The following is a 6,197-nucleotide window of genomic DNA, read 5'->3' on the forward strand; positions in this document are numbered from 1 at the left end:
TGATATTAAAGAAAGGTCTACAATATAAACAGAGACCACAAGTCATGCATTTTCCTTACTCCTGGAAGACAGGACATGCAAAGAAACTGAAATACAATCAGGAAAAATACTTAAAAATAAAACAAAACATCCAAAGTGACACTTGACAACACTTTAAAGGTTAAAAATTTAACAAAACCTCATGCTTTAGGGCACAGGCTGACCACCAGCTGATAGGGGTCAGGAAGGAACTTCACTTGCGGACAACGTATTCAGTTGCCCAGTCTTCTTCCACCTTCCTCAAGAGAACGTGGTGCTGACCGCTGCCAGACACAAGAGCACCGCTCTGTCTTCTAACTACCATGGCAGTTTCTCTGGCCCGAATATATCCCGCTTAAATACAAACACCGAGGAATCTCATATTGATATTCACCACCCACAAACAGCCTTCTGAATGACTAATATAGTGCCCTGCCAAAGGAGAGCTGTATATGGTCTATATCTAAGAAGCTCAGTGTCCCCACCTATGGCATTAACTTTTGAGAGACTTATTCTTAGCCATTCAGTTAACACATCTGCATTTTCTCTTATCTGTAATTGAGGATATTTATTGCACTCTTGCAGTACTAAACTACATCTGCGTGTTCTGGATGAAAGGAGTTTTTAATGAGGCACGGTTTTAGAAGACAAACTTAAAAAAACCCAAACCACCACACAGCCCAGGGACAGAGATGTGAACACAGCAACTAAGAACTGTTTTAGTGGCTTTGTCAGACTTGTATTTGGCAATTAAAAGATCGCCTTTATTTTTCAGAGTTGCCATAAATCAGACACTACGCAGGGCATAAGTGAAAATGCACATCCATATCTGCAGAAAGAACACAGGCTACTCCTCTTTATACACAAGGTTCTTAGTTTCTCCAAAGTAAAGCAAAACGTTAAGGCAAAAGACTCTGCAACCAATCTCATTACAGATGTAAGAGTGCTATATCTAAAAAAAATTGCATAGCATTTCTGACTGTTCCTCATACAGTCAGCATTTCATGCTACATTGCTAAAACAGCAAAATATGTGAGCGCATGTCTAAATTTAGGGTTACTACTTCAATTGTTTCAGCAATTCCTTCTGTACTGAAACACTGACAATACTCCTACCAAGGCCTTATCCAGCCTATTCTCTTCAGGCACGGATTCTCATGGAAACATTCTGGAGAGTTTTAGAGGTTCTAGAATATCCAAACCTCTAGCAAGTCATTCAAATGGGAACTAGGATTACTTATGTACCAACTCCATTTCAGAAGTAAATTATTCTTCTTGTTAATCTTGTTTTTTTCCTAGTTAAGGATATCCTGCTTGCACCAAGAAAATCTAGTGAATAGCACCGTATCTTTAACTGAAGAACAAAAACAAAACAAAAAAAAAATCAAATCTATGCAGCATGGGTCATGAAAAAAATATATTAAAAAATACTTCCAAGTTATTACAGCAAACAGGAATGAATTAATAAATAATGCTACATTTATCTAATGAGTGACTACTCAAAGGTCAAGAAAAGTTCTGGTTTGATGCTGTCTCACAAAAGAAACTGCACAAGCATTGGCACCTGGGATGAACTGAACATTAAATGATTTCAGAATATGACATGTTGGTCTGCAGAAGCTGATAACATATTCGCCACACTTCCACCTCCAAAATTTTACTTCCATTAGGAGAAAACAAAAAACAAACAAACAAAAAAAAGTGCAGCAACATTTTGAGCAGTTTATAAGCTTTTTAAATATGCACTGGATTCAAGGACATCTTTGCAAGTTTTTGAGTTTATATCCAAAAACGTATAATCATATAAAGGAGAAATTGGAATCGGCCCTGCAGATTTATTATATGGTGACATTCCATAAACTTTAATTAATAGGGTAACTTCTGTATCTTACCCTAAACCCTAATGCATCTGGAAGTAACTGCACATGAGTTGTTAAAAAGATGCAGAATAACAGAAAAATAATAATTTAATTAACAGAAGGGAATAAAAAACCTGTGCTTAAAAGAGAGGTTAAAAATATGATAGATTGTTTAAAAACAAAAATCTCACCCCCACATATACCTACACTCCTACGGAAGATGGCAAAAAGCAAGTAAGTGTAGCAAAAGAAAAACTGCATCTGGGAGACCGATGGAGTTTATTGCACTTTATGTAACTTCTGTTCTAACGGTAACTTGTACTCCTGCTCTCATCTTTGTATTTTTGGCTTTGAGTAGGAAGATGCATTTGTCAGCCACCCCAAATAGAAAAATGGGGGTGTTAGTGATCTCTGTTAAATGGTTCCGGACCGGTGATCAAGATCGCTTCATTTGAAGTATTGCCATCACATGTGTGCTTTTGAACCTTGGTGGCTACGTCCCTTCCAAAACTGGAGGAGAGAGCAAAGGGGACTGCAGACACAGATACCAGTAACATAAGCCCTATACAGGACCTTCTCTTACACTTCCTTTTATAGGGATGGAATGCATTTTAGACTTTTTTTCTACTTTCCTTCTTCAACCTCTATTATGAGCAGGTGCAGAGGCTATCCCCAAGCAAAGGACATCACAGCCAATAAATACAATCAAGAAAGTAACACATGCACACGTAAACCCACACTCTAATTAAACTAGCTGTCCTCACTATGCATGGAATACTCCTTACAGCAGTTCTGATTTGGGGCGTCCAGCAGCATACCATTCCGAGTCCCTTATTAGTTTACAGTAAGATGAAAATGTTGGCAGAAAAGTAACCAGTGAAATAGCGGGGGTCTCATTTACAAAACTAAGGGGATATCAGCTAAGCAAGAAACCTTTTGATGAAAATTAGTACATGGTAGGCAATACAGCCTTGCTACAATTCTCTTTTTTTTTTTTGTTAGCATAGTCCAGAAAAGATCAGCAGGATTTGTGTTTTATGTGATACATTGCCAGCATATTTCTCTCTTACCAAATTGAAGAGAAAAGAAAAAAACCAAAACATTTTTCCATGCTGTGATTGGGCTTTTCTAATTGTCTTTTCAAGAGCAGGAGAGATTAAATCGGTTCTGAGTCTCAGCTGTCACAACCGTAGCATTCAGGGAGGCGGTGACTGGTAGTTTAATTACTCCTATTTATAGGCTCATCAGTTTATATTTCTCATCTTCTTTCAGTCTCCCTCACAAGTTACAATTTAAACTTCGGAGCAGAATAAGAGGATTACTCCTGACAATGAGGAAGTTCACAAGTTTTTCTAAAAGGTAACTTGTATACCTGTTCTGATGTGCGAGTAGGGACATTCAGAAAACCCCGACACACACTAGAGACCCTCCACACACTTCAGAAGACCCCAAATCCAAACTCTAAATGGACACGGACTGAAAACCAACCCACCTAGTTTCAACCATCTTAAGCAGAACAATAAAGAGGACAACCCAATGTCAAAGAAGTTATACTTTTAATAGATATTACTTAGAGATGTATCAAATTTCAGAATAGGTATGTTAGAGAAAAAGGAAAAAGACGCTTATACTCTTAAGACAGTAATTTCTCCTAAGTCTAACATTTACCTTAACCTCTCAGCCCAAAAAGGACTACTAAAGTAAGACAAACATCAAAATACGCTAAGGACAGTGAGAAGCTACAACAAAGAAAAGAGATTCAACTGTTTGTCATCCTGATTTTGCAACGCCACATGGTTTTGAAATTAGACCGAACGCTGCTAATAAACTGAGAGCCCAGATCAGGTCAGCTTACGAACACTCATTTTAAAGTTGGCCCACGTTTTAGTTTCAGTAACGTCCCTGGTGCTGGAGTACTGATAGCAACACAGCCCTCCCTGGCCTCCCATTCTGGACCGAGAACTGAGTGGGCTGCCACAGGAACAAAATTCACCTCTCGGCTCCGGTTCAAACGCACGTGCGGGCGCGGGGAGACCCGCCTGAAACCCCCCAACAAAAAAAAGTGCAGCAACATTTTGAGCAGTTTATAAGCTTTTTAAATATGCACTGGATTCAAGGACATCTTTGCAAGTTTTTGAGTTTATATCCAAAAACGTATAATCATACAAAGGAGAAATTGGAATCGGCCCTGCAGATTTATTATATGGTGACATTCCATAAACTTTAATTAATAGGGTAACTTCTGTATCTTACCCTAAACCCTAATGCATCTGGAAGTAACTGCACACGAGTTGTTAAAAAGATGCAGAATAACAGAAAAATAATAATTTAATTAACAGAAGGAACTACAAAACCTGTGCTTAAAAGAGAGGTTAAAAATATGATAGATTGTTTAAAAACAAAAATCTCACCCCCACATATACCTACACTCCTACGGAAGATGGCAAAAAGCAAGTAAGTGTAGCAAAAGAAAAACTGCATCTGGGAGACCGATGGAGTTTATTGCACTTTATGTAACTTCTGTTCTAACGGTAACTTGTACTCCTGCTCTCATCTTTGTATTTTTGGCTTTGAGTAGGAAGATGCATTTGTCAGCCACCCCAAATAGAAAAATGGGGGTGTTAGTGATCTCTGTTAAATGGTTCCGGACCGGTGATCAAGATCGCTTCATTTGAAGTATTGCCATCACATGTGTGCTTTTGAACCTTGGTGGCTACGTCCCTTCCAAAACTGGAGGAGAGAGCAAAGGGGACTGCAGACACAGATACCAGTAACATAAGCCCTATACAGGACCTTCTCTTACACTTCCTTTTATAGGGATGGAATGCATTTTAGACTTTTTTTCTACTTTCCTTCTTCAACCTCTATTATGAGCAGGTGCAGAGGCTATCCCCAAGCAAAGGACATCACAGCCAATAAATACAATCAAGAAAGTAACACATGCACACGTAAACCCACACTCTAATTAAACTAGCTGTCCTCACTATGCATGGAATACTCCTTACAGCAGTTCTGATTTGGGGCGTTCAGCAGCATACCATTCCGAGTCCCTTATTAGTTTACAGTAAGATGAAAATGTTGGCAGAAAAGTAACCAGTGAAATAGCGGGGGTCTCATTTACAAAACTAAGGGGATATCAGCTAAGCAAGAAACCTTTTGATGAAAATTAGTACATGGTAGGCAATACAGCCTTGCTACAATTCTCTTTTTTTTTTTTGTTAGCATAGTCCAGAAAAGATCAGCAGGATTTGTGTTTTATGTGATACATTGCCAGCATATTTCTCTCTTACCAAATTGAAGAGAAAAGAAAAAAACCAAAACATTTTTCCATGCTGTGATTGGGCTTTTCTAATTGTCTTTTCAAGAGCAGGAGAGATTAAATCGGTTCTGAGTCTCAGCTGTCACAACCGTAGCATTCAGGGAGGCGGTGACTGGTAGTTTAATTACTCCTATTTATAGGCTCATCAGTTTATATTTCTCATCTTCTTTCAGTCTCCCTCACAAGTTACAATTTAAACTTCGGAGCAGAATAAGAGGATTACTCCTGACAATGAGGAAGTTCACAAGTTTTTCTAAAAGGTAACTTGTATACCTGTTCTGATGTGCGAGTAGGGACATTCAGAAAACCCCGACACACACTAGAGACCCTCCACACACTTCAGAAGACCCCAAATCCAAATTCGACTCTAAATGGACAAGGACTGAAAACCAACCCACCTAGTTTCAACCATCTTAAGCAGAACAATAAAGAGGACAACCCAATGTCGAAGAAGTTATACTTTAATAGATATTACTTAGAGATGTATCAAATTTCAGAATAGGTATGTTAGAGAAAAAGGAAAAAGACGCTTATACTCTTAAGACAGTAATTTCTCCTAAGTCTAACATTTACCTTAACCTCTCAGCCCAAAAAGGACTACTAAAGTAAGACAAACATCAAAATACGCTAAGGACAGTGAGAAGCTACAACAAAGAAAAGAGATTCAACTGTTTGTCATCCTGATTTTGCAACGCCACATGGTTTTGAAATTAGACCGAACGCTGCTAATAAACTGAGAGCCCAGATCAGGTCAGCTTACGAACACTCATTTTAAAGTTGGCCCACGTTTTAGTTTCAGTAACGTCCCTGGTGCTGGAGTACTGATAGCAACACAGCCCTCCCTGGCCTCGCATTCTGGACCGAGAACTGAGTGGGCTGCCACAGGAACAAAATTCACCTCTCGGCTCCGGTTCAAACGCACGTGCGGGCGCGGGGAGACCCGCCGGAAACCCCCCCACGAAGCCACTGGTACTGTGGCAGCTCTGGGCCCTGCACGGGGAT

The sequence above is a fragment of the Aptenodytes forsteri genome, unplaced genomic scaffold (assembly GCF_000699145.1).
Source record: "Aptenodytes forsteri isolate BGI_AS27 unplaced genomic scaffold, ASM69914v1 Scaffold118, whole genome shotgun sequence".
Classification (NCBI taxonomy): domain Eukaryota; kingdom Metazoa; phylum Chordata; class Aves; order Sphenisciformes; family Spheniscidae; genus Aptenodytes; species Aptenodytes forsteri.